This window comes from Sorex araneus, chromosome 1 (genome assembly GCF_027595985.1).
Source record: "Sorex araneus isolate mSorAra2 chromosome 1, mSorAra2.pri, whole genome shotgun sequence".
NCBI lineage: Eukaryota > Metazoa > Chordata > Mammalia > Eulipotyphla > Soricidae > Sorex > Sorex araneus.
Window position 1 is genome coordinate 63,457,234 of NC_073302.1, and position 19,354 is coordinate 63,476,587.

The following is a 19,354-nucleotide window of genomic DNA, read 5'->3' on the forward strand; positions in this document are numbered from 1 at the left end:
GACCCCATGCCCGCCCAGGAGGGGAAAGGTATTTCTCTCTCTCGCCTGTCCCTTCCCGGGGATGAAGGGCATGGGAACCGCCATATTATGAAGACCACAGATGGGGTTTACAAGCTTGCAATGATCCAATATCCGGAAGAAATCTCCCTGGACTTAGTTGTTAAAGTACAGAAATACAAAACCTAATGCGGCTACTGCGGCCGCGAGACCTCATTTCCCTTCACAACAGGTCTGACTCTAGTGGGGTGCTCCTAACAATAATGGTGAAGATTGTGTTGAAATATTTAATGTAACCAAAGTAAACAGAAAGTAAAGTGAAATTTATCAGTTACAAAGGGGGGGCAGGGATGGGTGGGATGGGAGGCGTACTGTGGTTTTTTCTCTTTTTTTTGGTGGTGGGATATGGGCACTGGTAAAGGGATAGTTGTTTCATCATTGTATGACTAAGACTTAAGCCTGAAAGCATTGTAATTTTCCACATGATGATTCAATAAAATAAAGTTTAAAAAAATAATAATAAAATAAAAAATAAAATAATACTATAATGCTATAGTCATCAAAGCAATATGTGATACGGAATAAAGATACACTTTTAGACCAAAGGAATAGAATCAAGTGTCCAGAAGTAAACCATCATCTGTGTAAACCATTAATTTTCAGCTAAGGAGTTAGGTGCACTAAGTGGAAATAGATAAGTTACATCAACAAATGATGGAAGACATTATGTGGACTGATTATCCACATACAAAAAAATGAAAAAGGGAAAGAAAAGAAATTTGACTTCTATCTCATATCATACACAAAACTTAATTCAAAATGGATTTAAAACCGCAATATTAGATCAAAATAAATAACCTGTATCATTTTTTTCTGTCTAAGGAAAGTATAGACAGAACACTAATTTGTAGAGGTGTTGTCAGCAATTTGACTCAATTGCAAACAAAATGAAAGCAAAAATAAACAAATGGGACTACATCAAACTAAAAAGCAATGAGTAAAATTAGAATATACTCTATGGAGTACTCTAATGAAAATAGAGTATTTTCACCCATCATTTGAGAAATGTCTCATATCCAATATATATAGAACACTCAGAACTCAGTAGCAAGAACAAGTAATCCCATCAAGAAACAGGAAAGGAAGCTAAATAGATAATTACTCAAAGATAGACAATAGATATTAAAAATGTGCTCAATATGACTTATTATCAGTTAAATCCACATTTTAAAAACAATATATTGTCACCTTACACTGGTCAGAGTATCTAATGTCCAAAGAACCAGTACACTCAGTGCTGGTGAGTATATGGTGAAAAGGATTGCCCATTCACTGATGTTGGGAATGTCAACTTGACCAACTTCCATGTAAAACACTATGAAGACTTTACAAACAATTAAAAACAGAACTACCATGTCATCCAATGATTCTAATCTTTAGGATCTATACCAAGAACACAATATTGATTGAAGATAATAATACTCCTTTTTTAGTTTAGTTTTTGTTTTTTGGTTGTTTGTTTTGAGGGCATGACCAGAAGCACTCAAGACTTAATCCTGGCTCTGTGCTCAGGGATAACTTTTGGCAGGAATTGGAGGATTGCATGAGATGGTGGTAATCAAACCCAGGTTGACCTCATGCATGAAAAACACGCTATCCACTTTTTGCTTCCCTCCCAATACTCTTATTTTGATGCTTTATTCACCCTACAGTTTTTAAGCATTTGGAAATACTATATACCCTAGGGACATTGTATTCAGACTTGTTACAGAGAGTAGGTAACAGGAAACAAATAGGAAATATATAAATAGATATGTATACTGTTCAGTTTTAAGTTCTTTATTTGGGCTGGAAAGATAGTATGGCTGGTTTTAGGGTGCTTGCCTTATATGTGGCTGACGCTGGTTTGATCACTGGCACCTGTATAGTTCACAAACTCTGCCATGAGTGTGATCTCTGAGCACCCCTGGATGTGTCCCCCCAAAAAAAAGAAAACAAAAAATCACTTTGTTTTTGGGCTGCAAAGACAGTATGGACATAAACTACGTACTTTGTGTCTCAGTGACCCTTGTCTAAATCCCTGACACTGTCCAGGGTCCCCTGTGTAACCCAAAGGTCACTTCTGAGCGCAGAGTCAGGAGAAGCTCCTGAGCAAGCTAGGTACAACTGAAAAATAAATGAATGAATGAAAATTGTTTTCTAGATCACAATCCTTTGTTGGATTTGTGTTTTTCTGTTTGTGTTTGGGGGCCTTACTTGTCAGTGCTCAGGGCTGGCTCAGAGGTCATTCCTGGCAGAAATGGGAACCATGTGGGGAGTTTGAATTAAACCTGGGTCAGATACATGGAAGGCAAGTTCTCAGCCCTTTCTATGTCTATGTTTTTAATATTGATAAAATCCTGTGTCTTTCTAAAAATTTTTTGGTTTTGGGGACACAACCGGTGGTGCTCGAGGTTTACTTCTGGCTCTGTGCTCAGGGACCACTCTTAGTGGGACTGGGGACCATACCAGATGCATGCAGGCAAGTGCCCTATCTGCTGTGCTGTTGCTTCAGCCCCACGAGGAGTGGTCCCTGAGCATAACTCTTTCTTTTAGAGATCAAACTTTGGTGTGTAAGAACTTTCTGCTTAACTCCCAGTTCCTGAAGATTGTCTTTTGTTTCCTAAAAGTTTTATATTTTACATTTCACTTGTAACATTTCTATTTTCATCTAAGAGAAAACCTTCTCTTAATGGAAACTTACAAGGTCTAGAAGAACCACCTTACCATGCAGCTTAACAGGTCAAAACAAAATGTTCCTCATTGACTGTAAGACGTAAATCACTGTCTTTGAAAAAAAATCTAAGCTTATTCGTATTGAGGGCAGGAACTATTCGAGTTTGCCTTGCATGCGGCCAACCCAGTTAGATTCCTCCGCCCCTCTCAGAGAGCCCAGCAAGCAATGAGAATATCCCGCCTGCACAGCAGAGCCTGGCAAGTTCCCCATGGCGTATTCGATATGCCAAAAACAGTAACAACAAGTGTCACAATGGAGACATTACTGGTGCGAGCTCAAGCAAATCAATGATCAACTGGATGACAGTGCTACAGTGCTATGTATATATCCAAATATATATTATGTGTATATATAGATATCTATAGCATATTTTATGTTATATATAACATAACATATTTGCATGTTCTATGTATATCCCGCTTATATTTTATTAATTTGAATCTCTATCCAATTTTATGAAGTTTTTCACTTATTAGAGAATATAAAACTGTGGCTCAGAAAAGTTAGAGGATTTTTCAAATGTGACTTAGCTTAAACTAAACATCCCACCCCACTTTCCTATCTCCAAAGTACTTCTGATGTGTCATCATAGTCATTGCTGGCCTTCGTGTCTCCCAAAGTCCACAGATTAGTTCTCCTAAGAAGTTTGTATTGGTGAAAATTTGATGTGCTCTATTCTTTCTACTTTATATAAATTCTTACTCATTCAATTATTTTTGGATATCCCTGAATAATTTTGCTAGTCAACTTCTCTCTACTGTCTGATATACTTTTTAAAGAAAAAATTACATTCAATCCCAGAATATTTATATTTTAAAACCTTTATTGTGAAATTAATTGGCATTTCCTGCTAAAGAAATCTTGTAATTTGGTTGGCAGCTGAGGCAGTAATTTTGAATGCAAGGGGCCCTCTTCAATACTTTGAGTTTACTACATGAGGACGTGCTTAATTCTTGAATGAATGAATCTTCCCATCTAGAACATTTATAAATCTTACTTATTTTTCAAAAATCCTCTTGGGATGATTCCTCTAATGGTTGAATAATTGAGGCCAAGTTAACTAACACAAGCTGCTGTCTATGTATTCTTTTTATCACTTTATTTTAATCCTTCTTCATAGCTTATGGAATTTTTTAAAATGTACACATAAATATAAATAGGGAGACTTGACAAACCAAGTCACTTCTTTGGACTTCAGTCTCCTCATCCATAAAATTAAGGAGTTGAAATAGTCTCTAAGACACATTTAAGGCTGACATTGTCAGTTTATTTTATCATAAAATACACTTTGTTGGGCTTTCTGGTTTGCACTTAGTTCAGATTTAATGCCAGATATAAGACTCACAATAAATTGCTTCCTAATATTAATAGGTTTGTTAAAGAGACTACTTGTGTAGATGATATTTTATTTTTAACTCAGTACACAGTCTTGCAGATTGCACTGTGGAACCATAAGTGCATTAGTGTTCAAAGCAATTTAACTTTCATTTTTAAAGACAGTTGGAAGCATCCCAGTTCTTTGAACTATGAGACAATAACTAATGGCCAAAGTTGTTAGTGTAGGACATGTTCTCTTCTTTATTCTTGTCAAAACTTGAGTAGGCTTAACAAAAAGGCAAGGGATTTTATTAGAGGAGGAAGATGTGTATGAGCAGGGGACAATGAATGAGTAGATAAAAGTGGAGAGTAACAAGAAAATAGTAAAGGAATATAATTTCTATTCAGTATGCACTGTTTTTAGGGACACAAAGCAAATAATACACTTAGGGACAATCACCTAAGGCATTTGTCTAAATCCCACTAAGCGGTTTCATCAGTATTATGTCCCTCATATTCAGGAAGTTTCTATGACCTCATACACACTATACAGGGCTGGAATGGTATATTTACTTACATTACCATTAATGAACAACTACTAACATATTATTAGAAACTAAAATCAATATTTCATTTAGATTTCTCATGATTTGATTTTGTTCTGTTTTTAACTTGATATCTTTTACCTCATTCAGATTTAATTCACATCATATGTGCCAGTTTGATCTTCTTAGATTCTTCCTACATAAAAGTTAGACACTCTTTTTTTTCAACAATTAGTTTATTTTTGCCTCAATATCTTCACTTATTTTATTTATGTAAGCTGTCTCAAATTCTTCCTCTAATGTTTAGCAGAACATTAATTGCTCCATTGTTTAGGAAAGGTTCTGAGACTCCCGGCTTTCCATACAAACTGCCAAGCAGTTTTTAATTTCTAGAAAATCTGCAAATAATGAGGGCAGCCATAGCCAGAGGCCAACAAGAATTTATATTTAGTGAATAAGGATTTTTCTTTTGTTGGCAGAAGGATAATAATCTTTATTAGTGAGTCAGTCACTTGAAACTCTTAAATCTTATGCTATTGGAGAATAACCTACTAATGTTTTAAAAGACGGCCATGTTTTATTGAATGTTTACAAATACACAAATAAATAGCTAAGAACATTTGTACTTAAACTTCCCTCATTAGTTTTCAAAAATCTCACCTCCTTCAGAAGAGTAAGAATGAATCACACTTTCTCTCTGCTTATCATTCAATCTGTTCAGATTTCTTAAACTAGGTACAAAATTGGGCTTATATCCAGTTAAAATTAAAGGCCAGAAAATCCAGTACTGTCTAATTCCAAATCAGTAATAAAAATTTGGCAAGTTCTGAATAAAGGATCCTAGGAAAGTGCATGTTATTGTCTAATACAGAGAGTGTTCTAGTACAGAAAAGTGAAATTGATTTGAATTATTGCACAGTCATCATATAATGTTTAAATTGGAACAAAAAGGATGCTTGAAGCATTTATTGATAAATATGGTTTATTTAAAAATCTCCCAACCCTGGTATTTTCTTTATAAAAAAATGAAGAAAGAAAATACTATTTGACAAATTACCAGAATGTGGTGTGCATTATAGACAATCTGCTGAGATGGCGAGGTTAAAAATAAATATCACCCTTTAATAATGGTGAAGCAGATGCATCCTAATATGTTATATTTTTCAAGATAAATAAAAATTAGATTTCAAGTAAGAGGATTTCACTGCGTCAATGGTCATACACTGATCATTCAACTTTACATGGCAACTAGAGTATGCTATCTTACCTTTATCCAAAGTGGAAGAACAAATAAAACTTGAAAAAAATCAACAATTTAATCATGTTATGAGAGGAGGGAGTTTTACAACTTGAATTTTATTTTTTCGGTAACTTTCTAATATATCTCTTTTAGATAGAAATATAAGAAATTACTTGTATTTATTAGTTTCTGGAGTAAATGTTCTGACAAAACTTAGAAGAGGGTGATAGAAAGGGTACAGTGAAGCAAAGAAACTAGGTTTTCAGTGGTGATCACTTTGTTGTGTATACAGATATTGGATTAGAATGTTATGTACCCAAAACCTTTATGCTATAAACCAATGACATTTAATTTTTTTAATGAGTGAGATAGTCCCATAGTTTTTAATAGGACAATGGAGTGTCATATTTTCACACTGATATTTCTTTACACACATTAAAAATTTCCATTGTTGTTCAAGCAAAAATGTTGACTAAGCCCCTGGGCTAGGCATTGTGAATAATAGTGTTTGTGAGACACAAGAAATCCAAAACCTAGCCCCTCTCGGAGAGCCTGGCAGGCTACTGAGAGTATCCTGCCCACAAGACAGAGCCTGGCAAGCTACCCGTGGCCTATTCGATATGCCAAAAACAGTAACAACAAGTCTCACAATGGAGACGTTACTGGCGCCTGCTCGAGCAAATCGATGAGCAACAGGGTGACAGTTACAGTGACAGTAATTGTAGACACTCCTCATTTAGGGAATTAAACCATCTTCCTATAGGTCCTCAGGAAACCCTCCTGTTAAAAGAGAAATTTGATAACTGGACAGATTTCAGACTGCATTAGGCTCTGAAGGATCTTGCTTAGTTTAGGAAATGACACCTTATTAATACCTGTACATATTGATGCTATACGCTGCCAACAGCAATAAGTATCATTACTTCATGGATTTCATGTCTCAAATAGTGAGTCAATATTTGACTTAATATAGCCAATATCTATACTGAGGTAGCCCAATGAAGTATTACTCTAAACCCATTTTGACAATTGATGAATCTTGACAATTGATTATCTTTCTTCGAGAAACAGAGTCGGTAAGTGGGAAACTGATTTGATCTGATCTGAGTCGCTAGGTTCAACCAGTGCAGACACTGGGAATGCGTTTAAGTAAGGAGAAGCAGGCCAACCTCACTACTGACTGAACTTTCTGTCTTGTAGATCTGTGTAAAGCTCAAGTTTTTAAGTTAGAGGAAAAAGCAGAGTTCCAGGGCCAGAGGTAGAGTCCTGGTCTTGCATGTGACTGATCCCAGTTAGATCCCCAACCCTACATATGGTCCCTGAGCACCACCAGAGATCACTTCTGGACTTTGAGCCCAGCTGGGTGTGGTTCAACACTCCTTCCAAAAGAAAACATTTTCCTTCAATAAATATCTTCCCCATATTTGCAATGAACTGTAACATTTCCTAATCATATTTTATCACTGTCACTGTCATCCCATTGCTCATCGATTTGCTCGAGCAGGTACCAGTAATGTCTCCATTGTGAGACTTGTTACTGTTTTTGGCATATCGAATATGACATGGGTAGCTTGCCAGGCTCTGCCGTGCGGGTGAGATGAGATACTCTCTCAGTAGCTTGCCGGGCTCTCTGAGAGGGGCAGAGGAATCGAACCTGGGGCAGCCGTGTGCAAGGCAAACACTCTACTTGCTGTGCTATCTCGCCAGCCCATCATATTTTATATATGGTTTTTTTATTAATTCAATCATCTTGTAAAACAGGTAGTGGCAGTTATTTTAAACTAAATCTAAATCTTAGAAATCTGATATTCAGAAAGACTACATAACTTACCTAACTTATAGAGATCAAACAACTAATGAGTGAAGGGGAAGGCCTCCTTTCCAGCTACTAGTTATCAATCTGAAATTAGAAATATCAAAGCAAAACCTTCCATATGTGGGTTCCAGAAATAGTTTTAGAGGTCCCAGGAATCACCTGCTGTCTAGTATTGATCCCAAAAGACTGCTTAGAATAAGTATGAGCTCTGTCAATTCTGGACTACACTACTCATTTAAGTTTATCTCTATGTGATTTGTAAATAAAATCCTGTTTCAGTGATAGTCCCTGTGGCTGACAGTAATGTTTTACCTTTTTTCAAACTTATTTTCACTGTGCTTCCTGGAGATTTTTGTTCATTATTTACCCCACATTGAGTCCTGTTCTGCAGGATTCTTTTAAATTTTATTTCTTTTTTTTTCAACTCAGGTAAAATTAATGGAGTTTTCCTGGAGTGAGGAATGTGTAATCAATCCCATTGTTTGATTTCAATGGCTTATTACCAGGTAGAAGAATTGTTATAACAGAGGCAATTTTGAAAATCATGTACAATTGACGCTATTCAATTTGCATACCGCTGTCCCAACAGTAAAAGTCATAGTGTTTTATGCCAGGGATATTTCAGTCACTAAATGAGTATCTGGGAAACTAATCACAGAGAGTACAGAAATGGTGTGTGTGTGTGTGTGTGTGTGTGTGTGTGTGTGTTATCATGCAAAAGTGAGCACCTATTCACACATGAATGTATAATCCTTCGTGCAAAAAAATCAACGATTTATTTTCTCTTGAATCTGTGTTATTTTAATTGTGATTAAGGAGTAAACCTTCATTTGCATTTTTCTTGAACAAGGGTATATCCGGAATTGATTCCAATTAAAGATGGAAACAATATCCCAAGTGGTCATCGCTAGTATTTTCAAAAAGATCAATCATAACCACAATTTTTTAGATGCTTATGTGACTGACCCTGAATGTGATATTTAATTTATTGTAGCTTGGTGTTCTTCTGGGGAAAAAAAATTGCAAAGATAACTCTCTTTGAGATTGTGAGGTATAGGAATCATTGGCAAACTCTTGAGCTTAAAAGCAAGTATCAGGGATCTAATGTGAAAACAATCATTAGCATTCCTTATGGCTTAGTCAAGTTAGTTTATTCCTAGACCCATTTTCACATTGGTATTATAAGTCTGGATCAGGTGTTTTACAAGTCCTTTTCCAGACCAGTGTGTCACCCTATCACATCCTTGGGAAAGGATAGTCTTTATCCAAAATCAATGACTTGATTACTCACAAATGAAGTGCTATATCTATGGGCTACAACACAAGAACCAAATGAGACATGAAGTTTAAGTGAGAATAGAGGGCAAGCAGACAGCTGCCTATCCCAGCATACAACTGCATCCCCAAGAATGAATAAATACATGTGAAAGCACTACAGATGGTGAGTCATTAGTACCATCTTACAGTGAAAGATAATTCAGCGTTCATTCCCATAAAGTGAATTCAATCTACTGATCTGAGAAGTACTGTTGGGAGAAGCTCCCTTCATGGTATTGACACAGGAAGAACGCAGGGCAGGCTGAAGGAGAGACACCCGTATTGTCAGGAACTAGCTACTTTTACGGACATCCTCCCCCTCTCCCTCTGCAACCCTGAGAAGTAGCTCCCTTAAGCTGCTTTTTCAGAAGTATTAAACAATTTAGCAAATAAAGCAAACAAATAAGAACTATTAGGGGAACTGGAATGCAAATTTTCCCCTAATATCCACAATGTTCCTAGCATAGCACATTGTATGCAGTTAAGATACTATTTTGTTTCTTTTATGTGCTCTAAGTCCTGTTTTGTTTCTTTTTGCACCTACTGTTAGATCCTATGTTGTTCCCCCTGCCCGCTTCTACCACCCATTTCCAACCCTGGAACTAGACAAATGTACATATAGATAACTATAGAAATGTCGCCCCCCCCCCCATGGAGATGAACCTAGAGGTAGAAAATCTTGCCTAATTCTGAGAGGCCAGAAGAAACTAGCTACCATTCATTAGTCTTCATTTCCCGCCCATTTTGTCCATCTCAGCATATTAAACACAAGGCTTCTCTGTTTTTATAAAACACTTTTTTATTGTTGGAAATGAAATATCTTTAACAGTTCCAAGGCAGGCTGGGACTGGAAGCTGTGTCAGCACAGACAGCAACGGCATCATGAAAAGCAATTGCAGTTTTAAGAAGCAGCAGCTATTTGCAATCCTTATTTCAAAAAGATCACTTTCGGAATGTGGCATCGGGTGGAAATGGTGGCAGTCATCATTTTCAGGGATTTTGTTGGGCTCTGGCAGCTGGGAACTCTCTTCTCATCGCTTCCAACCCACAGAACCTCACACAAAACTGGAGGTAAAATTGCTGTTGTCCTTAAAAATGTGCTGTTCGGCAATGTATTGTGAGATATATTTTATGGGGGAAAGGTTTTTCTAAAGGAAAAATGATCAAAGGAGTTTAAAAACAAATTAACCAGATGTGGAAAATAGTGTTTTTTTTTTCTTAATAAATATAGCACTGTAGCACTGTTGTCCTGTTCATCGATTTGCTTGAGCGGGCACCAATAACATCTCCATTGTGAGACTTGTTACTGTTATTGACATATCAAATACACCATGTGTAGTTTGCTAGGCTCTGTCCTGCAGGTGGGATACTCTTGGTAGCTTGCTGGGCTCTCCGAGAGGGAAGGAGGAATCAAGCCCGGGTCTGCCGTGTGCAAGGCAAATGCCCTACCAGTTATAAGGAATAAAATTCCTTTTTTTTTTGGTTTTTGGGTCACACCTGGCGATGCACAGGGGTTACTCCTGGCTCTGCACTCAGGAATTACTCCTGGCGGTGCTCAGGGGACCATATGGGATGCTGGGATTTGAACCCGGGTCGGCCGCGTGCAAGGCAAACGCCCTACCCACTATGCTATCACTCCAGCCCCAGGAATAAAATTCTTTAAATAGTACTTATTAATACTGACTCTTCAGCAAAATGCCTAGTTGTAATCCTTTCAATTCTACATTTCTTCTGACCTAGATTAAATGTCATCTTCCATTGCTCTCTTTTTTAGTTATTTTACTCTTGGTTTGAGGACCATATCTAACTGTGCTCAAAGGTGACTCCTAAGGCTGAATTCAAGATGCTTCTGGCAGTCTCAGGGGGCTACATAGGACTCTGTGGATCAAACCCAGGTCAGCCACATGCAAGGAAATAGCCCTGTCTGCTGTCCTATAGCTCTGGCCCTCCCATCCTTTTAGAAGACACTCCCCACCTTCCTGTTTTCTTGAAATTCTGGTACATTGTTACCTGAGTACTCATTTTCTCGGGCATCTTCTTCCTATGTGTATGCTGGTTCCTTATATATGAAATTTGTCTTCTGTAACCCAAGTTTACTCCAGAAAGGAATTCATAATTTTGTGAATTTATATATTCATTAAGCAAGTGTGCATTGATAGTCTACCCGATAACCAGAACTAACTAGGAGTCAAGAATACAAACAGGATAAAATGCATAGTAACCAATTATATAACCAACCATAATCAACCAATTGTTGATAAAACAACTAGGGAAGAGCAATATGTAAACATGTATGTAAAATGTATGTGATTGCATGTATGTGATCCATCATCATCAATTCAATTTTTATATTGAATTCATTTAGATCTTTTCACTATTTTTAGAATCTTGTTAAGTATATGAGTGAATGTAGGTTCCATTTTTAAAACAACAGTAAATGCTTTAAAGGGAAATAGCTAAAAAAAATGAGGCAATGATGATGTGTGGGTCTATGGACAGTGAATCTCAGCAGTCTAAATAAAGTATTTCTGCCAGCATTGAATCCTTATCAGCTTTGTTTCCTCTATGCAGGAAATATTTTAATCACTGAAGGCAACTTAGGGAGACAGCCAGGTGGAGTATAAAACACCAGTTTGGAGTCATAAAAAAATCCTATCTCTAAAATATAAGATTTGGCAGACTATGATAAGTGTTGATTGAGGATGCAGATATTAAATACTACAGGAAACAGTAAATCTGACACTGTTGATGAGAAACTTTTATAGGGTAGGCATACTTAACAAAAAATGAGAAAAGAGCAAAATACATCTGGAGACAAGCCCACATGTACACCATGTGATACAAAGGCAGACCATGAAACATCTGTTGTTCTCCAGATTTCATGGTTGAAGAGTACATCCTGCCAGGTAATATTTTGTTTCTGAACAGTAAAATGCCATCTGCATTCCTTCATACATACTTTATAAGATTTTCTCCTATTGACTTGTTCCTTGTTGATTTTTTAAAAAATTCTTTAGGCTTCCTCATCTTCTTATACTCTACTGCTTTCCTCCTTTTTCCATTAAAAGATGAATACCCCTTTGTTGAATGCCCACCTCTAATCTTTCTCTTTTTGTTTCACTTTAGGTCTGCATTTTGACTGTCAAAACAATCATCACACAATACCTTACCATCAAACTTGAATTCAATATTCAGTTCTATCAAGATCATTATCATATCTCAAACAACCCGATGGTATTTCTGACTCCCACTTCCATTTTACAGAAGTCCTTAGTATATTTATTCATGAGTGTACTATCTTATGTCTGACTCAGTCACCTACCTATTCCTTGCATTCTTATTCCAAAAGGGAATTAATCATCATTAGAACTCCACCATTACAATATATTTAAAGACTTAAAAGCCTCTCCTCCCAAGACAGGTTACCCATCAAATTCCTCACTTCTATTGACTGCATCATCAATCACTGTTCTCTGTTTCTTCAGTTTTTGATGTCTGTATGGGATTTAATCCAAGCTTCTAGCAGGGGATGAATGTGTTTTAATACTAACCTGTATCCTTAGCTCTAATTTTTCTCTTTCTAGCTATACATTCATAATCACTAAAGTTGGTAATTCATAAAGTCTTTTTGTATCATCCGTGCCACTAGGAACAATCTAAATAATATTCAAGTAGAATAATCAGATATTTTTTTAAAAATATATTCTTATTTCTATTCTCACCTGCTTCCTTCAGACCTTAAATTTTATGTGTAGAAATTTGAGTCATTTTTATCCTTCTTTACTTCTCTGTAGCCTCTCCTAGCCATACAGAACTTTCAAGTCTAACTGCTCTCCTTAAAATACTTATTAAAATAAACTCAACATCTAATAATCCCACAATAGTTAATGATATTGAGTAGGAATATCATGTTGGTCACAAACATAAGGTATATTATAATTTAAATTTTCTCATCTATGTTACCAAATATAAAAATAAATGTGTTTGTGTAATAGTGTTATTTAGGCCAGTGTCCCAAACATTAGCATTTTGATATTTAGTAATTACCAGCTATGAGGTATTTTACTTTTTTATACTGAGTCTTTGAAATAACACAACTCAATTCAGACTGGCCACAATTAAAGACTCATAAGACAAATGTAACCAGTGGCTACCATGTTGAATAATACAGTTCTTCAACATACCCCTGCCTTCCATTTTAATTATTTTTATACTCTTATAACTATGCTTCTTTTAATATAGTTAGATTCTGATTATCTCAAGACTCTCTCGCCTTATGTTTTATCTCTTCTGAGTAGCATTCTCTAAATATCAAAGAAAGCAGACATCATGATATGAGAGGTATTAACTATATAACTGAACTAACATCCTAGATATAGTTTTTTGTAATACCAGATCATTAATACCTTGAGGACAGATTATCCTTTGCCTTTCCCTTATTGTTTAGCAGAGTGCCTTTTATATAAAAGACACAACTGTTTTTTTTTCTTTTTGGGTCACACTCGGCAATGCACAGAGGTTACTCCAGGCTCTGCACTCAGGAATTACTCCTGGCGTTGCTCAGGGGACCATATGGGATGCTGGGAATTAATCTCGGTTTGGCCGCATGGGAGGCAAACGGCCTACCTGCTGTACTATTGCTCCAGCCCCAGACAACATTTATTTAAAAAAATTTTTATTAGTGAATCACCGTGAGGTATAGTTACAAATTTATGAAATTTTGTGTTTGCATTTCAGTCAGTGATTGTTTACCCATCCCTCCACCAGTGCCCATTCTCCTCCACCAATGTTCCCAGTATCCCTCCCACCACTCCACCCCATCCACCACCACCCCACCCTCCCTCTGTGGCAGGGATTCCCTTTTGTTCTCTCTCGTTTTGGGTGTTGTAGTTTGCAATAGAGGTATTGAGTGGCCATCATGTTCAGTCTATAATCTACTTTCAGCACACATCTTTCAACCCAAATGGGTCCTCCCAACATCCTCTACTTGGTGTTCCCTTCTCTATCTCAGCTGCCTTTTCCCCAGCATGTGAGGCCAGTTTCCAAGCTTTGGGGCAGATCTCCTGGTCCTTATCTCCACTACTCATTTTTTTAAATTATTTATTTTATTGAATCACCATGTGGAAAGTTACAAAGTTTCAAGGCTTATGTTTCAGTTATACAATGCTCCAATACCCGTTCCTTCACCAGTGCCCATATTCCACCACCAAAAACCCCAGTATACCTCCCAACCCCCCACCCCACCCCCGAGTAGCTGATAAATTTCACTTCATTTTCTCTTTACCCTGATTACATTCCATATTTTAACACAAAACTCACTATTATTGTTGGAGTTCCCCCCCCCCAAAAAAAAGCCCTACTGACAAGGAAGCATTTGATAATTAGTATTCCACTGCTGAGAATGACGAGATATGAAATCGTGCAGCAGCTATTGTGGCTGCGCAATTCAGGATTTCTGTATTTTAGTATTTTAGTAATTGAGTCCAGGGAGATTTATGTTAGAAATTGCATCATTTCCCTTCCTGGGGCAGCATGGGGCAATGGCTTAGTTCACAGTCTAGAGACATGGCTGCAAGCAGTTGCTGAGACCAAAAGTAGTCTAGCTGGCCTCCGGATCGTGATCAATCAGCAGCAGAGTGGACGCACAAAAGTGTGGCCACTCGGGTCGAATCTCGGCGGAGCGCATGCCAGTGTCACCCCCAGCCTGAGACTGCCCACGTGTCCCGCTGTTTCAAAGTTCATAAGTCTTTTTTTTTCTCTCCTTCCCGCACCACCAAGTTAGTACCTGCTTAATAGTCCTCATAATATGGCAGATGCCACACTGCTCCTCCCCAAAAAGGGAAAAAAAAACTGTATATTCCATTCACTATTTGTGTTTCTGACATCTTCTTGATTTAACTTCTTAATTTATCACATAACTCTTTCCGTTTGTGCCCCAGATTTTCTGCATAGTCTATAATATTTATCATGAGTCTTGTCCAGTCCATTTATCATTCACGTTTTCCACTTTCTCCCAAGTAGTCACTAAATGTAACTGACAACTAGGATAGAATTTGCTTTATCTCATAGCACTCATTGCCTGCATTTAAATAAATAATATTAATTATAAGAATAACAACATTTAAGATGCATGCATTTGCAAGTTTTGCTTTATCCATTTCATAGATAAAAACTGTTACATGAAAAACAAAGCCTTACAAATAGATGTGCACACCATAAAATTTTTCCGTTTTTGTTTGCTACTTTACCCTATACACTAGGACTCTTTGCTTCAATCAGTTAATTCTTTTCGAGAAATCACATCAAGTGCTCCTTGTGTATGTAAACATATAGCCCAACAAAGCATCTACCATTCTCTCATCTAGCATTAGCCACAGACTTTATATATATCCATGGGGAAATTGTACAAAACTACCCTATCACAAATCAATGTTGGAGATCCCTTATCAAATCACTTTTTCCAATATGTCCTTTTATTAAATCTTTGAAATTTGTTCCTGAGAATTTCTCCATACTGATAAGATAATCAGACAATATTTGTTGGAACTTACTAAATTATGTCCTCCCTAAAGCTATTATGCTCACTACTTTTTAAGATATCAATATTCTCATTACTTCATATACAAATAAGTCATGGAGTAAGAGCTAAAATTGTATGTTTCACTTGACTTTTCACATATTTTATGTTATCCTAGTTTTGATGTTTCATTTATCCTTCTAAAAATGTTATAGTTTGAAAGCATATCGCTCAATTTATAAACTTAGTATTGCAATGAAGTTAGTGATATTATAGTGTGGTATTACAGTCAATTGATAAAAATAAATTAATTTAGATTAGTAGTCATTTATAAACTTGTAGTTTAAAAATTCCAGAGTGTCATCTTTCTGTAAACAAAAATGTTTCCATGTTGATACACTTATATGCAAATTCCATGACTTCATCTTTTCTAAGAGCTGCATAGTATTCCATTGTGTAGATGTACCAAAGTTTCTTTAACCAGTCATCTGTATCATATCATGTATCATGTTAAGTGAAATGAGTCAGAAAGAGAGAGACAGATTAGAAAGATCACACTTGTCTATGGAATGTAAAGTAACAGAATTGGAGACTAGCAACCAAGAGTAGTGGAGATAAGGGGGCAGTCTTGGGCCGGGGGTCATACTGGCACCTGCTCCACCGAGATTCGACCTGAGTGGCCACACTTTTGTACGGCCACTCTGCTGCTGATCGACCACGATGCGGAAGCCAGCTAGACTACTTTTGGTCCCAGCAACTGCTTGCAGCCATGTCTCTAGACTGTGAACTAAGCCATAGCCCCCACGCCGGCCGAGGAGGGGAAAGATCCTTCTTTCTAGTTTTTTTTTTTCCCTTTTTGGGGAGGAGCAGTGTGGCATCTGCCATATTATGAGGACTATTAAGCAGGTTCGAACTTGGTGGTGCGGGAAGGAGAGAAAAAAAAAAAAAGACTTATGAACTTTGAAACAGCGGGACACGTGGGCAGTCTCAGGCTGGGGGTGACACTGGCATGCGCTCCGCCGAGATTCGACCCGAGTGGCCACACTTTTGTGCGTCCACTCTGCTGCTGATTGATCACGATCCGGAGGCCAGCTAGACTACTTTTGGTCTCAGCAACTGCTTGCAGCCATGTCTCTAGACTGTGAACTAAGCCATTGCCCCATGCTGCCCCAGGAAGGGAAATGATGCAATTTCTAACATAAATCTCCCTGGACTCAATTACTAAAATACTAAAATACAGAAATCCTGAATTGCGCAGCCACAATAGCTGCTGCACGATTTCATATCTCGTCATTCTCAGCAGTGGAATACTAATTATCAAATGCTTCCTTGTCAGTAGGGCTTTTTTTGGGGGGGGGGGGAACTCCAACAATAATAGTGAGTTTTGTGTTAAAATATGGAATGTAATCAAGGTAAAGAGAAAATGAAGTGAAATTTATCAGCTACTCGGGGGTGGGGTGGAGGGTTGGGAGGTATACTGGGGTTTTTGGTGGTGGAATATGGGCACTGGTGAAGGAACGGGTATTGGAGCATTGTATAACTGAAACATAAGCCTTGAAACTTTGTAACTTTCCACATGGTGATTCAATAGCCCACTAAAAAGAACTCATGACAGATGTTTAAAATTAAGGGCCATGGAGATGTAGCTAAGTAATAATGTACTTTTCTTGAGGGTGTGTGGCCATGCATTGATCCCTGGTATTATCCACATAGTCAATCATGATACCAGCAACACTTCTATTGAGTTATTTAATGTCATATGTGCAATTTCTAGTGTAACATCACAAGAGTATATGAGTACCTCAAAAAAGAGTACAAGCACCTCAACCAAGTGAGCAACCTTTGCAACAGATATATTAGCAAAGAGAAAGGGAGTGGGGAAATATATATGAAATAAACAAATGTCTGATTTGAGTATAAAGTACAAATGCCATTATATTAGTTTAAATTCACAGTAGCTCTGAAAGATAAGGGACACGGGCCAAATTAGCTCTTGGATGTTAAGGGGAAAAAATCTAAAATGTTTTTCTTATAAATGTTAAATGCTGAAGAGGTCATACAGTGGGTAGAGTGTTTACCTTTCATATGGCAAACCTGGACTTGATCCCCAAAACCTCACATGATTCCTTGACCATCACCAGGAGTAATTCCTGAGTGAAGAGCCAAGCACAATCACTACATCTCACCAGGTGTGGCCCAAAAACAAAAGTCTCTAATTACTATTGATTTTCTTAATAAAATATTTAATATTTTATAGTATAAGAAGTTAAAGTAGTTGTAACTAGTATATGTGCTCAAATGTACTCTAATGATGCAAAATACGTGAGAATATTTTTAACTATTATATACATGCAGAAATTTTGGTATCTTTCCACGCAACTGATTCTTAAGAGACTATGTATTAAAAAGTCAATGATACAAATTTATTTTTCAAGTTAGAAAAATGTTGACAGTGAAAAATGACAAATAACTACTATTAGTAACTGTGGGGGAGGCCATCCTCTACTAGGCTATCTTGTTTATCGGAGTGTTAAATGTTACAAACTAACTTTGTGGTTTATCAATAGATATTATAATAATTGTAATTAGTTATATAAGCTTAATGAGTCTAGCAGATCATCCTAAGGTAATAATCATGATTCATGCAAATGTAACGCTTTAGGGATATGTATCTTAAGAGTTGCTTATACAAAAACAAATGTCTTTTTAGATGAGTATAGCAAATACTTTACCCATAAAACTAATATTTAAAGTAACTTTATGTCACTTTCCTATGCTTTATAAAAGCAACTCATACAGTATGAAAATATTTATGGATATGCAAAAAATAGCAATAATAGCATTACTTATAAAATATGTACTGTGGATATAAAGGGCTGGAGCGATAGCACAGCAGGTAGGGTGTTTGCCTTGCACACGGCCGACCCAGGTTCAATTCCTCCGTCCCTCTCAGAGAGTCCGGCAAGCTACCGAGAGTATCCCGCCCGCATGGCAGAGCCTGGCAAGCTACCCGTAGCGTATTCAATATGCCAAAAACAGTAACAACAAGTCTCACAATGGAGATGTTACTGGTGCTCGCTTGAGTAAATCGATGAACAATAGGACAACAGTGCTACAGTGCTTCAGTGGAAATAAAAAGCGCTATAAGTTTTCATACCCGAAAAGTCAATAGCAGTGTGTCTTGGTGATAGGTAGTTTTGTGATGTTTGTTTTCCTTTTTTTATATATTTCATGAATTTTCAAGAGTGAATATTACATTATTTTAAAATAAATTATCTTATTAAAAATAATAATAACCTGAGGGGCAAAGAGCTAACTCAAAGGATTGACCACACACTTTGCATGAAGGAGTACTGGTTCAGTCCCCAACATAGCGTTGACCACTGTGTATCACCCAACACACACCCTCATATTGATGTATTTTTGTTATGAACTATATTAAATTGCTATCCTAAAACAATCTTTTCCTTCCTGAAATATTCATAGCATATTTTACTTCTTGTTGTTTTAGTTCTTTACAACAATGACTGTGAAAGGAAATGCCAAAATACCACAAATTTTACTTTTTCTCAGAATTTGACATTTTCTACTAACTAAGTAATATAAACATAAAGTGAATACTGCTCATTCACTTAAATGAGCAGTACTTTAATAGCATCATTTTCACAACATTTTAATTGCTGTCACATTTCTTCTTTCTTTAGTGGGACGTCTGGTGAATACCCGTGGGATCTACAGAACAAGTAAGATTTAGTACATGCTATATTTTTTTAAAATTTAGCATTCAAATTTTGTTTCATTATTGATCATGTATTTTTACTATAAGTTG

General features: G+C 36.9%; 1 protein-coding gene across 7 annotated transcripts in view; it reads left to right on the forward strand.

Annotated features, from left to right (window-relative positions):
• Positions 1-19,354, forward strand: part of PTPRD (protein tyrosine phosphatase receptor type D) — a 1,592,809-nt gene that overhangs the window by 864,073 nt on the left and 709,382 nt on the right. For all 7 annotated transcript variants that reach the window (XM_055135922.1, XM_055135897.1, XM_055135904.1 and 4 more), the window contains exon 7: positions 19,230-19,268. The gene's annotated coding sequence lies outside the window, so the exon portion shown is untranslated. The remainder of the gene's footprint in view (positions 1-19,229; positions 19,269-19,354) is intronic.